We start from the raw sequence: 15511 nt of genomic DNA, 5'->3' as shown, positions 1-15511 counted from the left end.
TTAAGATTTTAATTCACACAAAAAACTTACCTAAAACATTTATCTCATTCACTGTACTTAATTTTTACTTTTAATAAGGGAGACAGGAGACATCAATCAACATATGTTTGGTTCCAAAAGGCGGGACCACTTGAGGTAAGGAGTGGGGCTTGGGGGTTTTCAGATCACAGGTGGGAGACAAAGGTTGCATTCTTTTGAGTTTCTGATTAGCCTTTCTAAAGGAAGCAATCAGATGTGCATTTATCTCAGTGAGACTGTGAACAAAAGGGGAGGCAGGCTCTCTCTTAGCATCTCCCAGCTTGAATTAACACACTGACATTTTAAAATATCCAGCAAAGACAAACGTAAAATCCAGACAAAATGTATGCTGACAATCACGAAGGCATTTCTATTTTTATTCCACCAATAGTTTTAAAGCCAGCTTGTTTAGTAAAGTTATACTTAGGTCACGTGAGCTTGAAAATTGCTTAGACTCATTTACTTAACTTGTGAGCGCTCTTTTACTTATAAGCCAGTTTGGTAGACACAACATATAATAATATGTGTACATACAAATAAACACATCTAGACATCCATACACACATATAAATGAAGATCTAGTAGCTTGGAACCTTAGCCGTGAGATAGCACTACAAGCTTGCAGGTTTTACTTTGCCCCAATAGATAATCCGAGGAAGGTTGTGAACCAGAATTTTCGGTAAAGCGGTCTCTATGGCAGTTTAATTTTTAAAGGCTAAACCTCCCCAGACTCCAAGGAGCACTGGGGTCAAACAGTACCAAAGGAGGGCATCACCTGTTAACCAGGCCCCCTGCTTAGAGCAGCAGCACAACAGCCTGGACACGGCAACGCCATTCCACTTTTTCATTACACAGTAAACTTCATATTCTAAACAATTTTGGGGCCAAGCAGCATTGCAACTGGGAGGGAAAATTCTAAGAAGGGCTTAATACTCGACCTCAGAACCTCTGCCAAGGGCGTCCCTTTTGGGCAGGCTGAGGACTGCAGGACCCACAGAGTGTCCTCCTAAACCAAGCTGGAAAGGAAAAGAGAGAGAAAGAGATTCCCCTGTATGGAGCATAAAGGAAAAAAAGAAAGGAGAAGAATAAATCCCAAACTTTGGGCTTACCTCTTCCTCTGGGCTGGCTCACCAAAGTATGGTAATGGTGGAGAGTGTCCAGGTTCTTGGCATCTTGAACAAATAATTGGACAAAACGCACAAAGCAAGGAAGGAATGAAGGGATTTCTTTTTTTTGGCCAGGCGTGGTGGCTCACACCTGTAATCCTAGCACTTTGGGAGGCCAAGGCAGGCAGATCACCTGAGGTTGGGGGTTCAAGACCAGCCTGACCAACATGGTGAAGCCCCATCTCTACTAAAAATACAGAATTAGCCGGGCGTGTTGGCTCATGACTGTAATCCCAGCTACTCCGGAGGTTGAGGCAGGAGAATCACTTGAACCCAGGAGGCAGAGATTGAGGTGAGCCGGGATCGCACCATTGCACTCCAGCCTGGGCAACAAGAGCAAAACTCTGTCTCAAAAAAAAAAAGAAAAGAAAATGAAAGTATACTCTACAACTTGGGATTGGGCCTGAATATAGTGGCTCAAAGACCCTGTTACAGAGGTTTTTTGGAGTTTAAATACTCTCTGCTTGGGGTACACCCTATGTAAATGAAGAAGATTAAGTAAAGCTACAAAGTCATTTACTGTGTATGCCCTATGGAGAGCATGTTTCCTGTTATAGCTGAAGCGTGAATTGGCCTTATGTTCCCTGCCTCCAAACCCTATTTTCATGCCCCACCCCTATCTCCAAGTTTCTGTAGGAGTGTAAGAGCCAAACTTCTGTGGAAATCTTGCTCCAAGTGGCAAATCTACTATCATAAAGATATGAGAAGTTTATTTTTTCTTTGGAAAAAGCCAATCAGCCAACACAGATGGTCACTTCAACCACCAAGTGATTTTAGGATGAACGGTGTGTGACAAGTGGTGTTGTCAAGTCCTCATACTTGAGGACTACTTATTGTTAATCTTGAGAACTTGTATGCAACGGGTTGTATCTGCTTGACTATACAAAAAGGTGAGATTTCTTTCTATCTTTGCCATCTCTTAGAGAATGGCATGGGATGTGCATTCCATTCTGGTTTAATGCTTATTAAAGATTTAAACTGTTATTCTTTCTCTTCACCCTTATGGAAAGATTTTCTGGGTTGGAAGAATATTTTGTTTTAAATTATGTTTCTCCAACACTCAGTATGCCCCTTCTTGACCACGTTTCAAGAGACTAGAACTATGTAATTTTCAGCACAAATCTCAAAACTGTATTACAACATAAACAGGTCTTTTCTCAGGATCTAATTTCCCAAGGGCAGATCAGAGCCACTGTGCACAGTTCTAATGATGTTGGATGCCCAAGGATTATCTGCTTGGGAGTTCTTTTGAAGATGCACATAAGCCCACAAAAGTTTTCCAGGTGCTAGAAGCGGCCTGGGTTGAAAAAACAAAAACAAAAACAAAAACCAAGGATAGCCATTGATTGGCACGAGGATAGCTCTCTTTTCTCTGCCATGTGCCAATTCTTAGAAGCAGGATAATTTTAATTTCAAATTCAGCCTTTTAGTCCCATATTGTTTTAAAAAACAAAGATGGAAGCAAGTTGATTCCCATAGAGCACTTTGTGGTCAGATACTGCCTGGTTCTTAATTTGGAGTGTGGAAAAAATTATTATTTCTGCCCTCGGGCCCTTTAAGAGGTCCCTGCATGGTAGGGGTAGAAGAGGGATAATGGGTGAGAAAACAGGAAGACCTCAGGAAGAAATGGAAAGAGCTCTCCATTGAGTGAGAGAGAATGGGAGTTTGTTTCACAAATTTCCCAAGTGGTTAGAAAGAGAGACTGAATATGTGATACAGTCTGTCACTTTACACTTGATAATTTATTTCGACTTTATGTAGGAATATTTATCACAGTAGTAAGAAAGATCATAATATATTTAGCTATTTTTTCTTAATTAGAATATTTTCAATACCTATATATGATATAAGGGATTTTATATGTACTATGGCACATTAAACAATAAGAGCAGAGCCATTCAAAAGAATCAATGGCAGACATGAGCAGCCATCCCTGAGTGAAACAGCATTTGGCCTGTTGCTCCTTTGTCCAAACTTAGGAGGGCTGCAGAACCCATAGGCCCTCTTCAGGGAGGCCTGTTAAGGGAGGGGAAATGGTAGTGAGGGAGTTCTAGAGAGAGATTGACATGTGTTTCCTGGAGTTGTGGGTATATATGAAAGATAATGGTGCCTAATTACTAGTCTGGAGGTTTAGTAAGGAGGGACTTATGTTACCATAGTGTAGAAGAACCTGGGAAGAAAATAAATGCAGTTAAACCCATGTACATGAATCTCCATGCCATTCTTTGTGATCCTTTAAAGACATAAAAAAGTCCTCTGTTTTTCCAGTGTTTACAGTGAAGAAGCCAGAAAACTAAAGGAGGAGGCAGAACTCTGGCAAAAATACACAAAGCTCCATAAGCAAAGGTGAGCTATGGTTTAAATATGTCTCCCAACATTCACCTGTTGGAAACTTAATCCCCAATACAATTGTATTGGGAGGTATAACCTAATGAGAGGTGTTTAGGTCATGAGAAATATGTCCTCATGGTTAGATTTATGCTGTTATTAAAAGGGCTTTGAGGAATGGGCTCTCTCTCGAGTTCTCCTGTCTTCTGCTATAAGGTGACACGGCAAGAAGGCACTTGCCAGATGCCAGTTTCTTGAACTTAGGGCTTCACAGCCTCTGGAACTGTAAGAAAATTAATTTCTGCTTATTATAAATTACCCAGTCTCAGATATTCTGTTGTAGCAGCACAACCAGAATAAGACACTGGGTTTAGAGGGACATGGGTGTACTGTATTGAGTGTTGTGAGTGACAGAAGTTCAGCTGGAGCAAGCTGAACATGGCCCAGAGGACACCACAGACATCCACACTCTGTTTGGAGAATACAGCTTGAGCCCCTGGCAGCAGACAGAATAAATCCCTATTAGGCCAAGGACTTACCTCCTTGGCAGTGAAGACTTACATAGGAAAAACTCTGCCTCCATTACCCCACCCTTCCTGTACCCTAATAGAAGAAGTTTTTGACCCAATCAATAGAGCAGAGCAGGGAGAAAGAGGAGGGAAAGACACACTCTCATTTGAGAGCCAAGGTCCTGGAGTGTGAGAACTTGGAAAGCAGACCATAATCTTGTCTCCCTTTTGGGAACGTCTTGTCGACAAATCCAGTCTGTTCTGTGATTGCTTTTCATAAATGAAAGTGACTAGAATGCTATGCAACCTCCCAGGGTAGTAAGTGACCACACACACACACACACACACATACACATAGACACACTCACACAAAGGACAGAGAAATTCTACAAAGCAGAGTTAAAATCAGTGACTGCCCAAAATAAAACCAATATAATTTCATGTAAGTTAAGATGCCTCAGTAAAACAGAAAGGGATTTACATATATGTGTAAATAGTATCACACAAAAGCATTATGTTGCTGTGTTGTTTCATGTCAATAAATGTTATATTTCTCTGTTTCTAACTCTAAAAATATATTTATATTCTCAGATTTTCCTAGAAAATGGTTTATTTCAAAGTGATTTCCATATTACTGCACTAGAATTATACACACACCTTATATTTTAGTATGGTTACACATCTGTTTCTCTGTCTTTCTCTCCTACAGTAAAAGAGAAATATATTTCTACCCACCTTTATGACATCTTCTTTTAAAGATCCTGCCGTTACTGCTAACTCAACACAATCGAAATTCAGATTCTAACCTTCTCATTGCTCCCACCTCCTGACTTCCTGGAATCACTTTTAAACCTAATATCTTATTTCTATGAGTAGTTCTAAAGCCATAAAGTCACTTTGACACTTCGATTTCTTTCAATCTCAATAAATAATGTATCTCCGATAGCTTTTTATTTCAGTCTCAAATATCTACTATAGTTACACACTTTCAAACTAATCACAGCCATAGCCACAAAAAATTAAAATAAAATATTTTCTTTTCCATTTATAGAATTTTTTTCTGTTGGTTGGACCAACTTATAATAGCAATATGATTTCCCTTAAAGGTTTTTTATTGGTTTTCAAGGCCTTTAATATCTTTGTTATATATGCCACTTATTCTTTTTATTATAAGGCCATTTACATCCCATAGTAAGAGTTATCAACAAACTGTCCAATTGTTATGCCTGTCTGATTTAGTTTCCAGCACACATCTTCTGTCCTAATTATTCAAGTCTTCACTTTTCTTCTCTGCTACAAATTCTCTATTCATTGTTACTTCTGTTTCTTGGCTCGTGTTACCCCTTCTCTTCTCTGACACCCACATTGTAATCATCTTTCAAAGACACAGACATTTTAATGTTTTTAACAAATCTCACTTGACTGCTTAAATCCCTACTAACTTCCTTGAAAAGAGACAACACAAATTATTTAAACAGAGAGGATTTTTTAAAATTTTAAAATTTTTAATTTTTGTGGGTTTATAGTAGGCGTATATATTTATGAGGTACATTAAATGCTCTGTTACAGTTATGCAATTTGAAATAATCACACCATGGAGAATGGGGCGTCCGTCCCCTGAAGCATTTATCCTTTGGGTTACAAACAATTCAATTACATGTTTCTAGCTATTTTAAAATGTACAATTAAGTTTTTATTGACTATAGTCACCTTGTGCTATCAAACAGTAGTAAGCAAAGAGGACTTTTCTGTAAAGAATGGTTTAACCATGTACATAAGGAATGAAAAGATAAAAAAAGGACAGGGGAACCCAGTTACCACAGAAAGCAGTTGAGATTCCTAGGGCTACAGGGGATAAAGAGAAGAAGCTGGCATTATTAAAAGTTCAGGAGAACTCAGATTTCTTATGACCTCCTCCACCAGCCCCCAGATCAGCTGGTTCTAGTATGTGTGAAAACAGGATAATGAAATGCCGTGGCATTTTTGGAACAAAAACAGGAAATTGGACCTAACTATAGGTGGAACAGTTGCCATCTTCAGGGTAAACATCAATAATTTGGGTAACGCAGAAAGAAACAGGAAGCCAAGTGCCCTCTCATTCCTACGATCAGTTACTATAGGAAGAACCTTTCACTGAGTCAGCTGGTATAGGAAAAATGTGATATGAAGATTCACAGACTTAGCATTCACAACACAGTATGGAAAGGTGATTTTGTAGCTAAGAAAAAGTAGCTATACACCCAGCACATTTGTCAAGCTTTAAATACACTAGGAAAATTCACACTGAATTATATTGCCTATATATTTGAAAATTTATTCTTGCTTAGAAACTCAGCAGACAATGCCTTATATAGTATTTTGATTAAACCTCTGTATTTATAAAAGCTTATCAAACTAAAAAAAGGATAAAAATAAATAAATGTTCCATGTTAAATTGTTGATTGACAAATTGACTCCATTGTGTTAGGTTATGTATCTTGCATGTTACTTTGTGAATGTTCAAGCTCAATCACTACTTAAATTAACTCTCGGTGTTATCTAGATTTAAGTATACCTTAATTATCTTGATTCCAGCAGTTTGAATGGTCATGAAGCTTTATTAAGTTTACAATTGTTATCAAGTTTTAAAAAAGACAACAATTATATACATAGCACCAATTAATCCTCTGCCATTATTGGAGAAATCTGGATTTACCGCCTAAGCTACTCTCAGTAAATTTTACATTTTATATTACTGCATGTTCAGCATTTTTCAGCCTATCAGTAGTATATTCCCATAATAAATATATATTTTAAGATTCAGTATTAGATGATTTCAGGCAATAAAATTACATTAATATTTTAATGAGAGTATTAAATGGCTTCATTTGGTATTCCTACTGTCACAAGGACATTTAATCATTCTCCAGCAAACTGGAAATAATGCCATCACTTTATTCTGTCTCTTATGAATAGTCCAAAATAAACACTTCCAAATTTAGGGTTTCTCCCAAAATCAAAATGGATAAACCAAGATAAGAATAATAAATAATTTTATCGCTTCTCAGCCTTTTGGCTAAGATCAAGTGAAGAATACTATATAATTTTTTATGTAAGTATACAGAAAATAAAGAGAGCTGAAAAAGTATTGAAAACAAATGCTAGTGGATTCTATAGAGATAATGCTCCTGGGCAGAGTCCAATGAGCTGAAAAAATTAGATTGTTTGAAGGTTTTAAAGGAAGAATTTAGAAGCATATATGCTCTTTCCTACCTCCACAACAATGCCCCCCAAAAAACTAAAAATTATGAATTCTGTTAGCTATAGACACAATCAAAATTCACATCCTATGGAGCTGTTAATTCTGGACTCACCTAAAACAGACACACTAAATATGGAGGTGTAGTGCCATCTTGAAAACTGGGTCTACACATTGAAGATGAAAGTTCTACAACTTCTCTCAACCTGGTTTCCACAATGTCTGAGGCTGGACTGTTGCCCTAACTGCAATTTTCAAGGTAAGGGCTAGGAGAATTTCTTTCTGTGAACATTTATTTGTCAAGGAGATGAAACGCCAGAAAATAAAATTTGAGAATCTGTATTTTAAAAGTTTTTCTTATCAATTAGTCCCACTCAGGCTTTTAAAGCATTTTGGTGCCTCATTACTAATTATAAAGGCACAACTATGCACCATTTAATCATTTTCCTAAATTGTTTATTTTTTCTCTTCTTGCCATATGTCAGAGTTGTAGTTTTCAGCGTGTTGAATTTAGGCTTAGCTTCAGGATTTGTTTTGGTCAACAGAATGTGAGTATGTGAGTAAAAGTGGTTTTTTTTGTTTTGTTTTTTTGTTTTTTCACTTTTCAGCATGTTGAATTTAGGCTTAGCCTCAGGATTTGTTTTGGTCAACAAAATGTGAGTAAAAGTGGATTTTTTCATTCTTGGATAGAAACTTTAAGAGCTTCTTTGTGCCATAGTCATTGGATACTATCTGTATTCGTCCATTCCCACACTGCTTTGAAGAACTACCTGAGACAAGGTAATTTATGAAGAAAAGAGGCTTAAGTGACTCATATTTCCACAGACTGTACAGGAAGCATGGTTGGGGAGGCCTCAGGAAACTTACAATCATGGGTGAAGGGTGAAGGGGAAGCAAGCACCTTCTTCATGTGGCAGAGCAGGAGGAAGGGAAAGTGAAGGGGGAACTGCTACACACTTTTAAACAAACAGATATTTTGAGAACACATTCACTATCATGAGAATAGCAAGGGGGAAGTCCTCCCTTATGATTCAATCACCACCCACCAGGGCCCTCCCCCAACATGGGGGATTACAATTCAATATGAGATTTGGGTGGGGACAAAGAGCCAAACTATATATCACAATCCTTCACTTCCAATCCATCAGCCTGGGTCAAAGAGGGAACATGATGATGACACAGAGCAGAATCCCCAACACACACTTTTATGAATGGGTAGCAACGGACAGAAATTAAGCACTGCTTTAGTCCTAAGACTGTAAAGATTTTTAAATTTCAGCATAGGTAGTTAAGCTTACTGATATCACAATGAAAATTATCAAGGCATTTCAGGAAAATATATAATGAAAGACATATTTCAAAACTAAGAAAAGGAAAAATGATTTAAATGAAAAATATGCATGTATATACTTTGAGACAAACCTTTAAAAATAAGAAATCTTCTCAAAATTGGAAGAGGAAACACTGTATTTGTAAAAAAAAAAAAAAAAAAAAAAAGAAGAATAGTGGTCAATATTTTTTTGAGACGGAGTTTTGCCCTTGTTGCCCCAGGCTGGAGTGCAATGGCGCCCGATCTCGGCTCACCACTGCAAACTCCGCCTCCCGCGTTCAAGCAATTCTCCTGCCTCAGCCTCCTGAGTAGCTGGGATTACAGATGTGTGCCACCATGTCCAGCTAATTTTGTATTTTTTTAGTAGAGACGGGGTTTCTCCATGTTGGTCAGGCTAGTCTCGAACTCCTGACTTCAGGTGATCTGCCCGCTCCGGCCTCCCAAAGTGCTGGGATTACAGGCGTGACCCAAAATAAGAGATGAGACATGCAAAATATTATAAGATACAAGTTGAGAAAATTCCTCATGGATTGAAAAAATTTATATAGATTAAAAAAATACTAAAGATACAAATATTAGCATTCTCCAACATCCTCAGAATGTGAATTGCAGAATACAATAAATAAGAAAATATGAGGATATAAAAATAAGTTAAATAAGAAAATATACTAAATTAAAGATATAAATTATTATTTTGAAATGAAATGAATATTCCAAAAGAAAAAGACCAATAAAAGGAAAAAATAAATAAATTTATAACCCCATACCAAAACCTATCATTGTAAAATTTGAGAGGAAGGGGAAGTTGTTTACTCTAAAGTGTTTAGACATCTAAGTGGCTTTTACAACTGGAATATAGAATATCAAGAAAAAAAGTCTCCATATTTTGAGAGAACATCCTTTAAAATCCACAATTATTTATGTGAAGCCACGACTTATGGGAAAGTATCAAAAAATATTTTATGAATCATGTTTCTCTAAACAGATACTTCACCAACTCCGTGAACTTCTCAAAAAGTTACTGAAGAATGTGTTCCATCCAATTGTGGGAGTAAACAAAGACAGAGGAATATAAGAAATGCTGTAATTGGAAATAAGTGATCCTGTTTAAGAATAAGGTAAACACATTTTCATAATAATGGAGAATAAAAATACTCAGGAGAAAAATTTGCAAGAATAACAAAGAAGGACACTAGGACAGCTATCTCCAAGGAGGGAATAAAAAGGGAATGAAGAAAGGAAAAGACAGAGGAAAGAAAAGGGAGGAAAAATGATGAGAAACTTTAGAAATAAAAGCTAATGTCTTTGAACATAATAGCAGAAGATTTTTTTTTGTATTTGTTAGTGTGATGGTTAATACTGAATGTCAACTTGATTGGATTGAAGGATGCAAAGTATTGATCCTGGGTGTGTCTGTTAGGGTGTTGCCAAAGGAGATTAACATTTGAATCAGTGGACTGGGAAAGGCAGACCCACACTTAATGTGAGTGGGCACAATCTAATCAGCTGCCAGCATGACCAGAATAGAAGCAGGCAGAAGATTGTAGAGAGATCAGCAAACTTAGCCTCTTGACCTCCATCTTTCTCCCAAGCTAGATGTTTCCTGCCCTCAAATCTTGGACTCCAAGTTCAGCTTTGGGACCAGGACTGGCTTCCTTGCTCCTCAGCTTGAAGATGGCCTATTGTGAGACCTTGTGATCGGGTGAGTTAATACTCCTTAATAAACTCCCCTTTTTATGTACATTTATCCTATTAGTTCTGTCCCTCTTAAAGAACCCTGACTAATACAGTTAGTATTTGAAAATTAATTCGTAAGTACATGATATGGTTTGACTCTGTGTCCCCACCCAAATCTCACCTTGAATTGTAATTCTCATAATCCTCAATGTTAAGGGTGGGACCAGGTGGAGGTAAATCGTGGGGGCGGTTCCCCCATGTTGTTCTCATGATAGTGAGTGAGCTCTCAGGAGATCTGATGTTTTGTTTTGTTTTAAATTTTTATTTTGAGACAGAGTTTCACTCTTGTTGCCCAGGCTGGAGTGCAGTGGTGCAATCTCAGCTCACTGCAACCTCTGCTCACCACAACCTCTGCCTCCCAGGTTCCAGCGATTCTCCTGCCTCAGCCTCCCGAGTATCTGTGATTACAGGCATGTGCCAATGTGCCACCTCGCCCAGTTAATTTTATATTTTTAGTAGAGACGTGGTTTCTCCATGTTGGTCAGGCTGGTCTCAAACTCCTGACCTCAGGTGATCTGCCCACCTCAGCCTCCCAAACTGCTGGGATTACAGGCGTGATCCACAGTGCCCAGTCGATCGTGTTATATGTTTTGTAAGTGTCTGACACTTCCCCTGTTTCCAGTTCTCCTTCCTGCCCCCTGTGAAGAAGCTGCCTTGCTTCCTCTTCGCCTTCTGCCATGATTGTAAATTTCCTGAGGCTTCCCCAGCCATGCTGAACTGTTGAGTTTAACTTTCTTTTATAAATTACCCAGTCTCGGGTATGTCTTTATTAGCAATGTTAGAATGGACTAATACAGTATACAAAGTTAGAAAACAAAATAAATTAGAAAATTAGATCTTTAATAAAGACACTCAAAATCAATAAAGGCAATGTAATCATAACATATTCTGTCTTAGATCTGAATTTTTACTCAGTCACATAATATAAAAATTGAATACTAATAGCACCAAAAAGGTGGTTAAATTTTATTGAGCGTTTTAGGAAAATGAAAATAAAGTTATGTGTACAGGCAGTGGCAAATTTAAGATATCATAGACTTCATTCCACATTAACATCAATATATGAAGCATGTAAAAAAAGCAAGAAATGGTAGTAAATTAGAAGTATGAAAGCAAATAGCAGATAACCTTAATGACTTAAAAGTGATTGTAAGGAAAATAAATTTAGAATGAGGAGTGATAAAAGAGAATGATTGTAACTTGTAACTTCAGGGCAAATACTCCTTTTTAATTTTTATATTCTAAGTGTACATTTTGTAATGCTGCATATTAACTAAAATAATTAAATGTTAGCATTTAAGGTTGTATTTTGTTACTGTTTTTATTCACTTTTGAAAGGATTGCAGAAGAATTTGAATAAAATAAATATAGTGGTGCTATAACATCAATGAACATGATATTTTTCTGTTATTAATAATATGAGAATGCAGAGTTATCCAATGAGTTATAAAAAATAAAGAGAAATAAAAACCCAACAAGGAAATGTATTTATTTCTAGACTAAGATTTTTTAAATGTTATAAAATTGTTCCAGCAATGGATTAACATTGACAAAAAAAAAAAAAAAAACTAGATGAAGAAAAAAAGAATTATTGAACATAAGTGAGAAAAATGTTTATATGTATATACTAGCCATAATTTGATCTATTATTTCAAAGGCAAAAGACATGAAAATATAGCCACCAATTTTTTAATTTGCAAGTAAAAATTTTATGTATGCAAAAAATGATTTTTAAAATCATGCAAAAATGATTTTAAAAAATATGTATACTTTGTGTAAAGGCTCAATTAAGCTACTTAACATATGCATTACCTCACATACTTACCGTTTTGAGTGTGTGTGGTGAGAACACTTAAAATCTATTATTAGCAATTTTCACTTAAAATCTATTATTAGCTGTAGTCGCCATGATGTAAAGTTGATATCTTGAACTTATTCCTCCTGCCTAACTGGAAGTGTGTATCCTTTGATGAACATGTCCCCAGTTCCCTCAATCGCAGCCTTTGGTAGACACCATTTTACCCTCCATCTCTGTAAGTTTTACTTTTTTCCACTACATACATAAGTGAGATCATATGGTATTTATCTTTCTGTACCTGCCTTATTTCAACTTAACATAATAACCTTCAGGTTTATACATGATGTTACAAATGACAGAAATTTATCCTTTCTTAAGGCTGAATAGTATTCCATTGTGTATATGTATATATAACACTTTATCCATTTATCCACTGATAGACATTTATTTGATTTCATATTATGGCTACTGGAGATAATGCTGAAATGAACATGGAAGTGCAGATATCTCTGCAACATACTGATTTTAGATCCTTTAAATATATACCCAGCAGTGGGATTGCTGGATCATATGGTAGTTCCATTTTCAGTTTTTTGAGAAGCCTTTATACTGTATTTCATAATGGCTTTATTAATTTACATTCATACCAACAATGTGTGAGGGTTCCCTTTTCTCCACACATCACCAACACTTGTTATCTTTTGTCTTTTTGATACCAGCTATTCTAACAGGTGTGAGGTAGAATCTCATTTTGGTTTTAATTTGCATTTTCCTGATGATTAGTAATGTTGAGCATTTTTTTCATATACCCGTTAGCCATTCGTTTGTCTTCTTTTGAGAAATGTCTATTTAGGTCCTTTCCCAATTTTTAAAGTTTTCTTACAAAATTGAGTTATCTGAATTTCTTGTTTATTTTGGATATTAGCCCCTTATCAGATATATATATTGAAAATATATTCTCTCATTCTGTAGGTTGTCTCTTCACATTTTCTTTTCTTTTTTTTTTTTTTTTTTGCTCTACAGAGCTCTTTTGTTTGATGTAATCGATTTGTCTATTTTTGCTTTTGTTTCCTGTGCTTTGATATCATATCAAAAATAAATTGCCCAGATCAATATCCTGGAGCTTTTTCTCTAAGTTTTCTTCTAGTAGTTTTATAGTTTCAGGCATTACATTTAAGTCTTTAATTCATTTTTAGTTGATTATTGTATATGCAGTGATACAATGGTCCAATTTAATTCTTTTGCATGTAGATATTCACTTTTCCCAGCACCATTAATTGACAAGTTTGTCCTTTCTGCATGGTGCATTCTTGGTATCTCTGTTGAAAATGAATTTACTGTAATTGTAGGGATTGATTTCTGGGTTCTCTTTTCTGTTCTACTGGCCTTTTTTTTTTTTTTCAAGTGCCAACTATTAGTGGTATTTACCAGGGTTTGGGGTTGAAGCTAACATCTTTTATTGTATGTAATACCTAATGTCATTTTTTTTACAAGGGTGATTTACATCTCAAAAATAATTAAAAAATGTTCTAAGAACCAAAAAGGAAACCACAAGCAAATAAAAAATAAAATGTCAAGTCACAGAGATTCTTATAACTGTAAAAAAACCCCTCAAAATTCAGACAGAAAGAATAGACTTAAAAGGAGCAATAAACAATCCAATAATGATAGATGATCTCCAACTAAAGACCCAGGTGTAGCCTTAGACCCTTTCCTTGAATTTTCTGAAGCTCAGTAATAATTCTAGAGGTTGGATACAACAGTGAGGAAAATATATTTAACTAAGAATAGATAGAATTATGTTTCTGTTCTGTCCAAAAGAAATTAAATTGTCATTTAAAAAGTAAAGCAAAACAAATTATTTTCTTACCCACCTGTTTTCCTAACTTAGGGTCATTCTGAATAAATATTATTCAATTTGATCTGTTGTTATTAATTCAAGTGTATCAATAATTAATACATTCAGATTTTACATAAATAAAGCTATAAATGGTTACAATAAAATATTCTGGATATAAACTCAGGCAGGGTCTGTGTCATGTTAAAATTTTCCTGAATTTATATACTTATAAAAACAAATATAATTTATCATTTATGTGCTAGCAATTAAATTATAAAATGTGTGTCAGTATTGTATATGAAAGACTGTTCTATGAACTACCCCAGAATAATCTAGTTTCATCATTACATATGCTAAATGTGATGCTACAATTAGCACACTTGGTAATTCAGGTAATATTTTAATTAGTCAGGCTGAATATCTACATATAGGGTAAATACTGTTGTAATAGTTGTACTATGCCCAGTAATTATAATTTATGAAACAAATAAATAGAAATATTTTAATAAGAAGAATGCAGAGTTACTCGATAAGTAACAGAAAAATAAAGTGAGAGAAGTCAGAACCCAACAAGGAAATTTATTTATTTCCAGCTCAATAATATTTTTTGCTCAAGGATTCTAAGTTCTAGTAGATTTTTTGAATGTTATCGTGCTATTGTAAAAACAAGAGAATGTGTCTTACATTTGAATGTGTCTCACAAAACATTTATTCATTGTAACAATAATCATAAATATATAAGCATTTTATATGTGTTTCTGATATGCATTAATAAATGTTTTATACAGAAATACATTGTAATTGTGTTCACTTGCTCCACAAGCAAATTTTTAAAAGTTATGGATATGGCCAGCACTGGCAATGTAAATATTTTATATACAAAATATGCAGATTTTTATGGCTACTTTTTTATTTAGTTAATCTCCAAAACTATATTTCTTCATCTTCAGATTCTACATTTCTGAAAGATCCTAGAGGCATCAAGTTTAGGAATCTATATATACTACAAAACAGTTGCCAATGCTACAGATTTGGCATAATTATAATATGTGTAGAAGAGAAATAAGTTTCATAAAATTCCTAAATGGTAGTTGGAAAATATAAGTATTTAGACAAATATTTATTTGCTTATTACTGAGGACTACTCATAATTTGTTTTTTGGGATGGCCAGTGAATAATCATGTATTGTTATACCATTGACACCTCTTAGCCTTAGAATGTATAATGGCACATATAATTTTAATGAATTAGGGAAGTCCAGTATTGTGTTTCAGAAATGGTCAAGAAATTGCATTCTTCTAAGAGGTCAAGGAAGATGATGGTTTACAATTATTTGTTGGATTTAGCAATATGGAAATGATTGGTAGCCTTAGCAACATCTATTAAATCAAAAGATTGATATAGAAAAACATCACAGAAATGATAAGCAAAATAATGACAAAACTAATATAATGTTTTAGGTAGAATTCTGTGCCATAGTGCACAAACCCTGCCCTTTCAGTGTAAATGAGGCATGTAAATATGATGGGAGAGTCATTTCCATATT

The sequence above is a fragment of the Pan paniscus genome, chromosome 4, assembly GCF_029289425.2.
Source record: "Pan paniscus chromosome 4, NHGRI_mPanPan1-v2.0_pri, whole genome shotgun sequence".
Taxonomy (NCBI): domain Eukaryota; kingdom Metazoa; phylum Chordata; class Mammalia; order Primates; family Hominidae; genus Pan; species Pan paniscus.
Note: the sequence above shows the minus strand (reverse complement) of the source record.